This window comes from Podarcis raffonei, chromosome 7 (genome assembly GCF_027172205.1).
Source record: "Podarcis raffonei isolate rPodRaf1 chromosome 7, rPodRaf1.pri, whole genome shotgun sequence".
Classification (NCBI taxonomy): domain Eukaryota; kingdom Metazoa; phylum Chordata; class Lepidosauria; order Squamata; family Lacertidae; genus Podarcis; species Podarcis raffonei.
This window is the reverse complement of record NC_070608.1, coordinates 90,362,757-90,376,020: the sequence shown is the minus strand read 5'-3', so window position 1 is coordinate 90,376,020 and position 13,264 is coordinate 90,362,757.

Genomic DNA, 13,264 nt, shown 5'->3' with positions numbered 1-13,264 from the left:
GAATAAAGTGCGAGATTGGCTTCATTATTATCAAATAATGGAGGCATATAATCAGGACAAAAAAAATGGATTCCAGGTGGAAAAATCAAAATTGGAAACAGAACTGTTAGAGCCCAAAACTAAGATTTTGTCAAGGATGTATAACTTGCTGTTGAAATGGAATACTCAGGATGAAACGGTGAAATCTGCTATGATTAAGTGGGCACAAGATGTTGGACATAATATTATGTTCGCTGACTGGGAACAGTTATGGACCACAGGTATGAAGTTTACGGCATGCAATGCCTTAAGAGAGAATATTATGAAAATGATATACAGGTGGTACATGACCCCAGTCAAGCTGGCAAAAATTTATCATTTGCCCGATAACAAATGTTGGAAATGTAAAGAAACAGAAGGTACATTCTTTCACCTTTGGTGGACGTGCCCAAGGATTAAGGTTTTCTGGGAGATGATATATAATGAATTGAAAAAGGTATTTAAATATACCTTCTCGAAGAAACCAGAGGCCTTTCTTCTGGGCATTGTCGGCCAACAGGTGCTAAAGAAGGACAGAACTTTTTTTATGTATGCCACAACAGCAGCAAGAATACTTATCGCAAAGTATTGGAAGATACAAGACCTACCCACCCTGGAAGAATGGCAGCTGAAGGTGATAGACTATATGGAATTGGCAGAAATGACCGGCAGAATCCGAGACCAGGGAGAAGAGTCGGTGGAAGAAGATTAGAAGAAATTTAAAGACTATTTACAGAAATATTGCAAAATTAATGAATGTTAGAATGATGTTGGATTGAAAGTTAAGTGGTTTTTAGTTATAATACTATAAGGAGTATGAAAAAATGGATTATTAATAAGTAAAAATCTAATGTTACATTATTTTAAGATTAAAGATTAGGATAAGTAAAGAGGGGAAGGATTTGCTGAACTGATAAATTAAACTGGAATACAAAAAGGGAGGTTAGAGGAGGTCTAGAAAATTAAGTAAATGAAAGAATGTAATGGAAAGATGGAACTGGTTTTTTTTATTTGTATTTTTCTTTTTCTTTTTTCATTTTGTAAAACTTTAATAAATATTTTATAAAAAAAAAAACCCTGACAAAACTCCTTTCTGGATTTGAATGAAATCTTGAAGAAGCATAGAACACATGTTTTCACTCTGATGGTCCTTACCAGAGCCATGCAAGGTTATTATCAGTGGTTGCTTGTACAATGTGGAGCTCTGGCCTGGAAGAGCAAGGGTCAACAGGTAGGTCTTAGCACTCAAGAGGAAGTCTGAAAATGGAGCAGCCTGATGCGCTGAGTGATGTTTGTACTTATCCAAGAAGCTTAGCATGTGTTGATCCCTTTCAAAAGACCAAGGCTATGTACACACTGCTATCCAGATCCAGTGCACTCCCACCACTGGATTCAGAAGCAGAGCAGACACAACATTAGCCATCATCCATATCCATCCTGTATCTAACATGCTGCTTCTTAGGAAATGCTGATCCAAACTGAGAAAAAATAACGACCTAGCTGTGTTTTAGGCAAGTAAGAAGTGTACAGCGCATGTGCCTCTTTGGGAGGGTGGAATGTTAAAAACCATTGTCACAGAAAGTTTGTGCGAACCCACCCTGTATCAGAATCTGACTGAAAAGTGCAAACTCTTTTCTCCTTTCTCTGGCATTCTGTTGTTAACACTACATCACTACTGTTGTGAGGATATTTTTTTACTGATTAATTCTAATGGTGACCATGCTTAAGTTTCTGGGGGGAAGTGGTTTTGATCACTGTGTGATCACTTGTAGTGATTTAATTGATAATTGTACGGGTGTATATGTTATTTATTATATTTGTATTGGGTTGTCTGTTTTAGGCTGCAATAATAACCCCACTTACTTTGGAGTAGATCCCATTTAATTTAATAGGACTTACTTCTAACTAGACATGGTTGGGCTTGCACTGTAAGCTGCTAAATCATCTTGAGATTATAAGAATATAGCCCAACATGGTGTTCGACAAAAAAATGCATAGCCATATCCCCATGATGTCATGCATGTGAAAGATAAGTGTTCTAGGGTGTGTTGTTAAAATATCAGATAATTCCAGAGCTCAGGCTTGGATCATTTATTTCACTACATCTCCCCTAACCCTTTTTCTTCCCTTTCTCCAATTATCAGGCTATCAGGAATAATCTGAATAAAACCTGCACCCTTCTAGGGCATGTGTATTTTCAGCTGATCAGCTGTGATTTGCATAAAAACTTCATGACAAAATCATTCTGCCAGCCACTTCTGTGTAATTAGACCACAAAGTAAACATTACTAACATGATCCAGTCTCACATGGGACTGAGCTAACATAAAAAGCAAAAGCATGTGTATCATACAGAGCTCTTATTTGTCTTTTGTGTTAGTTCTTTGTGTGTTTTATTTGACTTAAGCACATGCTCCCCCTTTGGGGACCATATGCTGTTTGCACATGAGTGTCTACAACTTAAGCAAAAGGATGCCCCACAACCATGGTGAATATCATGGAAAAGGATGTGTGAACATTCATGGGCATGTGTTCACATGTGACTCCCATTGTTTTTCAAGGAATAATCATTATTCAAAAATTGTAGAAGTAGCAGCAGCAGCAGCAGCAGTAGTAGTTGTTGTTGTTGTTATAATGTCACAATTGCCATTCAAGCACCTGAGGATTCCAGGCCAGGTTGTTGCTTTAATGAAAAACCATTTTTGCTGTTAAAAAAAAATCTGAAGAATGTCAAAGGAAGTGTGGGGAAGAGCCAATAAGAGCAGAAGCAAATTGTAAAGAGGAAGCCAAAGAAATCCTAGAAGCATTGGGGGGAGGGGCTCAGATTCCACTGTTCCTGCATTTCTCTCAGGGCACCTTTATTTATGCGTGAGGCAGTAACTTTCCTTAATCCTCCTAAAAACTGGACTTCCCTGCTACCTGAACCCTCCAGGTCAAAAAAGTTCTCAAGTCTCACTTAATTTAGTTCATGTTTTCCACAGCAATTGCTTTGAAAGAACTATTCTCAGTGGCTAGATAGACACCAACACCATGGCAGTGGCTATTACTATCATGACAATGAACTATTTTGCACAAGTATTGTTTATCAGCATTAAACTGTAAAGCAACTGGAATTTCTCTGTTCTCGGAAATCTCACTAGAATTCTATCAAAAGTGAAAAGGGTCTTAAATAAACTACAGCAAGAGCCATGTTTGTAGCTATCATTACATCAGAGTCATAATAAACTACAAAGTGGTAAATATGAAACTAATTACAGCTTGCTGTTGCCAGATTGTTTTGTGTGCTTTTAAAAGGCATCATAGGCAATGACCATCTGTTAATCACAGGTGTGTATCTACTAGATGAGATATGGTTATGCTTGGCTGCCCAAATATAGAGATAGCCGACGCCAACATGCATGCAGAGGTGAAGGGATTACCTGTTTGGAAGTATTGCACAAAGGTGTTTCAGAAGGATCTTTGTCATTGAAATAAGTGGGAGCAAAAATGAGCTCTAATCAGAACTGGTTTATGACACTTATAAATATTGTGTAACATTCTGGCTTTATCGATATGAGCTGGTATTTTCACATCTGTCATCATGGGAGTCAGAACTGAACCCGACTGAGGCAGTCATGCACATCCTGTGACCTACCAAGCCAAATGCAGCACACTAGTCACATATTACAGTATTTCAGGTGTTTCACACACCCTTTTTGCACCTACAGGCAAAAAAAAAAAGGGTGGCCTATTGACTTCCTGGATGGCTGCCATAACATGCTTAGTAGGCTGTGTTTGGCTTGGTGACACACAAATTATCAAGGTCTATATGCCAACCTCTTACTTTCCTTATTGCGCCAATGTTCCTGCACACAGCTGATACGTGTAGTCACTATTTCATATAGCTGGTTTACACTTGCATGACACATGCACTGGTCTCTTTTCACTTTGGTTATTCAACAGTTGAGGACTCACAACCAGATGGGTGAACCATCTCCATTAAATAATATTATGTTCAAGTTGATACTGTGCAATGTGAACTTTCTCTGATGATTAATTTGCAAGTAGCTCACTCACAAAGAGAAATTATCCCTTGATGACTAGGCAGCATGTAGACCAACCTTAATGAAAGAAAAAGATGTTGGAAGACCAGCATTCTTCCTGTTGCTGTTGTTCTTTTTAAAAATGTTCTAGATTACCATTGCAACCACCTTCCTTCTTCATCTCATGCTGTCTGTTTCTGAATTATTTGAAGCCTTCATATGCAGCCTCACTAGGTTAGGAGTGATATTTTCGGCAATAGTGTGCACGTGGCATTGTGAGTTCAAATCCTTCTGTTCCACTGTACCAGTGATGCCAGCTGAATTTGGTGACAACCTCTCTATGTAAGACCTTCATGGAGTGTTGTGCAGGACATCTTCTAACTTCAAATTCACCAAGTGCCTTAGGAAAGCTATCATCTATCAACCTCAGCCTTTGTATACAAGCATCTGTGATAAAGAGGCAAGAATACAGGCCTACCTTACAGATGTAAGGATTATTCACATTCTTTAAATACTCAGAAAAGCTACTTAGAGGGATAGATTTAGCCATGCAAATTCAGTGCATGTTGATGAAGAGTTTAAAATGCAACATTTTATCTTAAAAAATAAAACGTTATCAATGTAAGGGGAAAATAAATTAATATCTCATCTATCTATCTATGTTTTGTGCATATGCTGTTGTAGAAAAATATACTGCGCTGTAGAAAATATATTGTAATACATTATAAGCATACTGCATTATTATTAACTGTTTGCTGAAGCAACCTCAACACTTCTCTCTTTCACTGTGGCGTGTATTGGTGTTCCAAGATGGCGTGAGAGTGCAGTCTGTACCTTGGGAACATGTCCTCCCTTTTTTTCTTTTTCTTGTTCATGGAATCAATGAGCATGGTTCATTTTATAATTTTAGGTAAATGGTTTGTTGGTTTGTTGGTTTTATCTACATCTATATCTCCTCTTTCTTCCATCATGGAACCCAAAGCAGCACGGCGGGTTCCCAGGTGGCCACCCATTGTGGCACAGACCAGATTCAGTCCTACTTAGCTTCAGCAAAGTGGTGGGCTAATCTTCCTTCAAATCATACGCTGGGGCCCTGTAATAAACATGAACATTGAAAAAGCACTCATTGGAATGATTCTTTACAATCCTTTAAAATATGTCCATTTCTTTTTTTCTTTTCTTTCTTCTGTGGGGGCATCTCAGGGGTCAGTACACCCATGGTGCAATGAATGAGGCTCACCCTGGAAAAATCTACTTCATGATCAAGGTGTCTCCCCTGCCAATTATGCATTAAAATCTGGCAATTTCTGAAAGTTCAGGACTTAAAGTTTGAGATGTGAGTTTAATAGTACTGCACATTCAAGGTATGCAATAATACTTTAGAGTGTTTTTTAAAAAAAATAAAGTCAGAAATTTAGGTCTTGAGCAAGAATCCCCTCTCCGTTATTTGTTCCTGTTTGGACTGGAACACCTAGCAAAAATGTTTATCAAAAATGAACCAAAAAAAAATTCAACATGTATTACACAACCATGATGTCTGGGAAATATTTGCTGTTTAATCTGGAGAACTTTCAAAAACTTCTTAAACACAATTTAAGAAGGATGGAACATGTACAGAGGAGGGCAACCAAGATGGTCAAGGGTCTGGAAACCAAGCCTTATGAGGAACGGTTGAAGGAGCTGGGTATGTTTAACCTGGAAAAGAGTAGACTGAGAGGAGATAGGATAGCCATCTTCAAATATCTCAATGGCTGTCACATGGAAGAGAAAACAAACTTGTTTTCTCCTACTCTGGGGGGTAGGACTCGAACCAATGGCTTCAAGTTATAAGAAAGGAGATTCCAAATAAACATCAGAGAAAAAAATTCTGACAGTAAGAACTGTTCAAGAATAGAATCGTCTCCTTCAGGAGGTGGTGGACTGGTGGACTCTCCTTCCTTGGAGGTTTTTAAGCAGAGGTTGGATGGCCATCTGCTATGGATGCTTTAGTTGAGATTCCTGCATTTGCAGGGGATTGAACTACATTACAGTTGGGGTCCCTTCCAACTCTACAATTCTATTATTCTATTGTGCAGCATCCAGAGTGAATCACTTTTAAGCCTCAGAGCAAAAAAGATTTAACTCTCCCAGTCAAATGAATGCTACTTAAAAGTGCTTCACTTTGGCTAGATGGCACCCTTGGGAGTTAAATTCATATTTTGCACCAGAACATTCTCTGCCATACACACATACTGAAACATGACTATTCATTTTCAATATATCAAAGCTTAAACTCTCACCCGAACCTGAGGACTAGCGAGGTGGTTGACTGTTCCTGGAGTAGCCAAGGACCTCATTCCCTCTACCCCCTACTGTCTGCCCCCCCCCCCCCCAGTACCTGAATTCATTCCAACATGCCTCTTGGCTGTGGTGCTGGTGGTGAGATGCAAAGAACAAGGTTTCATGGAGAGAGAGATGTAATTAAGGTCTTTTCGTCTAGAGGGGAAGAGGAATTCAAATCCAGGCCTTCCTCTCACATCCCTGGGATGGCTCAGTTGGTAGAGCATGAGACTCAGGGTCCCTTGGGCAAAGCCCCACCTTGGGCAAAAAGATTCCTGCATTGCCAGGGATTGGACTAGATGTCATTTCTGGTCCCTTCCAATTCTAGGATTCTAGGAATAATGTTTCCATGAAGAGTGTACATAAGCACACTACCTACCTGTGAAATAAACCCTTTGATAAAACTGTGTAACCCGTTTTTAACCATAAAGACTTAATTTCCGTGAGGAAGTGTGAAGTACAATAGTAACCATGTCAAGATCAACAGCTACTGCTGGCATCAGCGTGGCCTGAGATTTTACAGCAGTAATTAAAGATTTCTCAGTGCCCTGTGAAGAGCCAAGAGGTAACTCACAGTTAGAGAGCTATTGTTGATGTTCAGCACTTCAGGTTAAAAGGTGCCTTTTTATAGCTCTATTTGCACCTGCTGGATTGTCTGCTTTCCCACATTCAGACTCATTTTCTCCCCCGACCCCCTCCTATATGTTACCTAACCACAGCTATTCAATGAAGGAAGAATTGTTATTTTTTCACCTTTTCCAATGACTGACAATGCGAAACAGTTTCCATGTCTGGCAAGCAAGCCTGGAGGCGGTTAGGCATCTCTAGTGCCGTAGCTGCTGCTCAAGGGGTGGGGAGGGGAGGAGAAGATGTGGGAATGTTAAGGAAGGGAGGAGAGGATATATTGTTTTGATATTATCCCTCCTCACTCACACTAGTGAGTAAGCAGCAGAGCACACTCCCTTTGCAACTTACTGGAAGCAAGTTGATGATTCGTTAGAATCCTTTAATTAAGCAATCCAGTCTGGCTTCTTCCTGGTAAGTTTCCCTCTTAAAATAATAACAGCACAACACAGTTTTCTTCAAAAGTAAGAACAAAGTTTTACTCACATTCAGTTCACAGCAGTAACCTGAAGGCAGGCTTTATCTTGTGGTTACAGTGAAAAGAAGTCTGAGCTACACCTCAGACTTTCTGCTTGTGGGCTCCATCCTGTGTGAAGCTATGTTGAGCCATGCGCTGGCTAAGAGCCAGGAGAGCGAGAGTCCAAGAGTGAGAGCAGTGCTTTTTTCCTGGAGGGGCGCAGGGGTACACATACCCCTAAACATTTGTGAATCTTTGTACTTTTGTCCATTTACTGTATTTTTCCCAATTTGAACTATAAAATCATCTTGATTCCTTAAAAAGTCGGTAGTCATGGGTGTGGCAACTGGGTGCGCTTCTTGCATCTGCATGCTTTGGATCACTTCAGAAATCTTTTGCTTTTGGCTAAGAAGAAATTAACCGCTTTCTTTTTCCACTTGAATTCCAAGTTAGTACTGGATCTTTCCCAGTTTCTTGACTTCTACATCTTTGCTTAAATGCTTCACAACCTGTGTGTAGTCTCTGTCATTTACTATAGCAATGGTCAAATCGTCAGCGACGGCAAGAATATAAGAAAATTGTCCATTGTTAGACTTGGTGTACAAGCATTTGTCTATGTGCTTTTGCTTGTGCCCAAGTTGTGTTAGCATTTTATGTAGCTTCTGATTCCAAGCTCTAGCAGCCTGTTTTAAGTCCATAAAGTCATTTTTGCAGCTTGCACACTAAATGTGCCACATGTGGTTTAACAAAACCTTTAGGCTGCTTCATGTATTTTTCCTCAGAAATTTATCCATGCAAGAAAGCAGTCTTTATGTCTATTTAGCTGCTATGTTTAGAAGCATTCTAATAATAATAATAATAATAATAATAATAATAATAATAATAATAATAATAATTTATTATTTATACCCCGCCCATCTGGCTGGGCCTCCCCAGCCACTCTGTATCTGATGGTTGGTGTGAAAACGAGATCGTAGTCCTCCCCAAAACCTTGATTAAAACCTTGAGCCACAAATCTGCCTTCGTAGTGCTGCACTTCCCCTTCTGCCCCTTGTTTATTTATTTATTTTTTTAAAAAAAACCTTACTTCCTATGGCCTTCTTCCCAAGAGGTAGGTCAATAAGGGTCCTTGTCTTGTTTTGATGCAGTGCATCCATCTCCTCCTCTGCAGCCTTGCTCCAGAGACAGGCTTCTGCAGCTGGCATCTCCTCTCTCTCATCCTACGTGGAAGGTTCCCGATGTAACACCGACCCTGCAAAGTAGGACAGCCATAATGGTGGAACGCCTCTGTTGGTTCTGGATGCATGTCTGACCTGTGGTCCTGGAACCACATCAGCTTCCTCCTCCTCCTCCTCCAATGCAGGCATATAAAGCTGCTCCTCTTCATCTCTGGTGCTGCTGCTAGGAGTCTGGTCCTCTGGGTCTTCTTCTTGTGCATTGCCTGTAGACATTGCTATGACATTAGAAGGCAGATCTGGACACTGAAAAGTTAGTGAGGGGAAGTATACAAGATCCTTGGTTTCTTCTGATTCCTCAGAAAAGTCCACAGAACTATTTCTTGTGTCAGTTTGGTTGTGTTCATCAAAATAAACTGCATGTCGTGCACTCACTTCTCCTGTTTCCATTTTTTTTTAAAATATAATTTTTATTAAAGAATTTTTTATAACCACAAAAACATAACAATACAGTACAATAAACACTACAAATACACAAACAAAAACAAAAACAAAAACACGTACAATTTCAGATCTTAATTTCTTATACCTTTCTTCTCCGACTTCCTCATGCCTCCCTTTTCTGTATTCCAATTTCTAATCAATTATTCAGCAAATCTTCCCTTATTTTAATTTAGTTTAATCTTCCTTATTCTCCTTGTCTTAACCATTATTGATAGTAACCATTTATTTTCTAGTCCAACATCATTCTAACTTTCATTAATTTTATAATATTTCTTTAAATAGTCCTTAAATTTTTTCCATTCTTCTTCCACTGCTTCTCTTCCCTGGTTTCGGATTCTGCTCGTCATTTCTGCCAGGCCCATATAGTCAATCACCTTCATCTGCCATTCTTCCAGAGTGGGTAGCTCTTGTGTCTTCCAGTACTTCGCAATGAGTATTCTTGCTGCTGTTGTAGCATACATAAAAAAAGTTATATCCGTCTTTAACACCCCTTGGCCGACAATACCCAAGAGAAAGGCCTCTGGTTTCTTAGGGAAAGTATATTTAAATACCTTTTTCAGTTCATTATAGATCATTTCCCAGAATGCCTTAATCTTCGGGCACGTCCACCAGAGGTGAAAGAATGTGCCTTCCTTTTCCTTACATTTCCAACACTTCTCCTGTTTCCAGGTCCATTACTTTGTAACCTTTTCCTCCAATGGCGTATCCCAGAAGGATACCTGCTTGCGCTGTAGAATCAAGCTTATGTCTATGTTCTCTGGGAACGTGATAGAAACATAGGCTTCCAAATTCATGAACGTGTGACAGGTTGGGAGTTCTCCCATGCCAAAATTCAAAAGGTTTAAGGTTAGCTCCCTTTGTTGGCAGTCTATTCTGGAGATATACCGCATTTGCTGCTGTGTCTCCCCACATGCGTTGGGGTAGAATTGCCTCCTTGAACATGCACCTTGTCACCTCCATAATGGATCTGAACTTTCTTTCAGCTATTGAGTTCTGTTGTGGGGTATAAGGAACAGTGGTTATATGCTCAATTCCTTCCTTTTCTAGGAGATATTGCATGTCACGTGAGCAATACTCACCCCCATTATCAGTCATTAACACAGCTTGTGCTCTCTGGAATCTGTTTCTCACCGTGGCAAGGTACTTCTTGAACATTTCCAGCATTTCACTCTTTTCTCTGAGAAAATATGCTACGCAGTGATTTTGCATCAGAAAAAAACCAAATTGGAAACAGAGTTGTTAGATTCTAAAGTTCAAAATCTGTCTAAAATGTATAACCTATTGTTGGAGTGGCATACAAAGGATGAACAAGTTAAATCTCTGATGATAGACTGGGCAAGAGATGTTGGGTATAATATAATGTTTGAAGACTGGGAAAGGTTGTGGAGGAAAGGGGTTCAAGTTCACTGTATGTACGGTGTTAAAGGAAAATGTTATGAAATTGATGTACAGTACAGATGGTACTTAACCCCGGTAAAACTAGCAAGGATCTACCATAAGAGTGATAATTTATGTTGGAAATGTAAAGAAAAGGAAGGTACCTTTTATCATATGTGGTAGACCTGTTCCAAGGTGAAAGACTTCTGGGAAAAGATAAATGTTGAAATATACATTTACTAAGAAACCAGAAGCCTTTCTACTTGGAATAATAAATTTGGAATTACCCAAGAAAGATGTTAAATTGTTTTTGTATGCCACAACTGCAGCTAGAATTTTGTTGGCCAAAAATTGGAAATCACAAGAAGTACCAACAGTGGAGGAATGGCAGATGAAGATGATGGACTTTTGGGAGCTAGCTGACCTGACCGGAAGAGTCCACGACCAGAAGGATGAGGAGTACCAAGAGGAATGGAAGAAATTTAAAGATTATTTAGCTAAATACGTTGAGATAATTTAAACAGAACTACTTGCGAATATCAGATAGGCCTAGGATTCAAATATGTGATGTTGTAGAATAATATGTCTAAAGTTTAAATGAAAAGAAAGAAAGATGTTAATTGAATGAGTAAATTTTATGTGAAAGTAGTTTTGGAAAACTGCTACAATGATTTATATAGAAACTCAGCTGGGGGGATTCAAGGAAGTCACCTAACAATGTTAACAAAAATGGAATTATTACAGTTAAGATAAATGTTTCTTTGGGGGTTTTTTGTTGTTTTTTTCCTATTTGTTTGTTATAAATTTGGAAAATTAATTTAAAAAATTAAAAAAAGAGAAAATATGCTACGCAGTACTTGGAAAAATCATCGAGAAAAATTAGTATATACTATGTCAAGCACTTTGGTGCTTCTCTGTTCAGTACAAGGAGAAAATGAAGGTTTAACAGCGACACGACTTACACATTTTGTTGGTGCTGAGTTGTTCTGTTACCTGAAGTCCTCTTGCAAGCTCTTTCCTTTGTAGATCCAATATTATGTCAGGTGTGGCCAAAGTTGTTGAGGAGGAGGAGAGCCCTGTTTTGTTTTAGAGGTGCACCTTTTAGAGTTTTTTTAGGGAGCCGAAGTTTCTGTGCTAGAGTTCAAGGTCCACCTCATCCTTCTGATTTGAGCATGCCTCTTTAGCAGACTGATGTTCTGAAAGGTTACTATTATAAATACCATTTTTAGAATGAACAAACACCTCACCATCCTTAGTTACCTTGCATTTTAAATTTTCAAATGTTATTTCAAAACCTTTTATGTCCGAAGTAGACACACTGAGCATGTTGCAGTTTAGCTTTGGAACATAAATAACTCTCTCCACCATATTTTATTTCTCTTTGTACTGTACATTTTAAAACCCCTGACCCGGCTCCATGAGCCTTTACAATGTAGCCATCTGCAACTTCAAAATCACCACCTTGGGATTTATCAATATTATTAATATATTCAAAGAAATTATTATTATATGAAAAATGTGATGTTGCCCCACTATCAATCAACCACTTGTTTGATTTGTTTTCATGATTATTAGCAGTTAAGCTCTTTTCTTGCAATAGTAAGGTACGTTGACCATTCCCCTTCTTTGCTTTTGTTGCTTAAAAGGAAGGGTTTCTGTGACTTTGGAGCTCTGCAGTTCTTTGCAATGTGGCCTTCCTTGTCACAATGAATGACAATGAATATAACTTCCTTCACATGATCTCTAGCCACATAGTTTACTGGTAAGTCATTTACCCTTGCACTCATCTCTTCCTTCACATTTGTCTTTTAAATATGAAATTAATTCTTTAAATGTTAACGTTTCTTTAGCATCCATCAGGGTTGCAAGAGTATCAAACTTGGGTCCTAGTGACCCTAGGAAATAGCAAATTATTTGCTTTTCAACCAAATTATACTGTGTCGATTCAAGTTTCTGAATGACTGCTATAAACTCATTCACATGTTTGAGAGAGTCTGTCTTTGAATCTAATTTTAATTTGAGGATGCTTCACATCAACTTTCTGTGAGACCTTTTGCTGGTACTTCCATACACAATTTCCAAATCTTTAAGGATCTTGGCAGCAGCATCTAATGTGACATTTGCACATCTGTAATTGCACTTAAAATGGTAGCTCTGCCTTGGTCAGTCTGATCTTCTCATAGATTAATTCCACTCACCATCTCAAAATAGAAATTTGAAAAAATGTTGAAAAAAATTAAAATTTGAAAAAAATTGTCAAAATTGTCAAAATCTAAATCTCAAAAATAAAAATAACTCTTCAATGCCTCAGCTACTGTGAACTCTGAGGGAATGGTGGGGGGCTTAATCCCCTCACACAATGGAACAATTAGACCATGTGCTTACCAGGAAGTAGACAAAGAAAAATACTTTTCAGCTCAGGATCTCAATCCAGTGCCATCTACCAAAAATACTCAACTCTGGGCCCCATAGACCTTTATGGGAATGTTAAGGAAGGTAGAAGAAGATACATTGTTTTGATATTATCCCTCCTCACTCACGCTAGTGAGTAAACAGCAGAGCACACTCCCTTTGCAACTTATTGGAAGCAAGTTGATGATTCATTAGAATCCTTTAATTAAGCAATCCAGTCTGGCTTCTTCCTGGTAAGTTTCCCCTTTATTTCCCTCTTAAAATAATAACACAACACAGTTTTCTTTAAAAGTAAGAACAAAGTTTTACTCACATTCAGTTCACAGCAGTAACCTGAAGGCAGGCTTTATCTTGTGG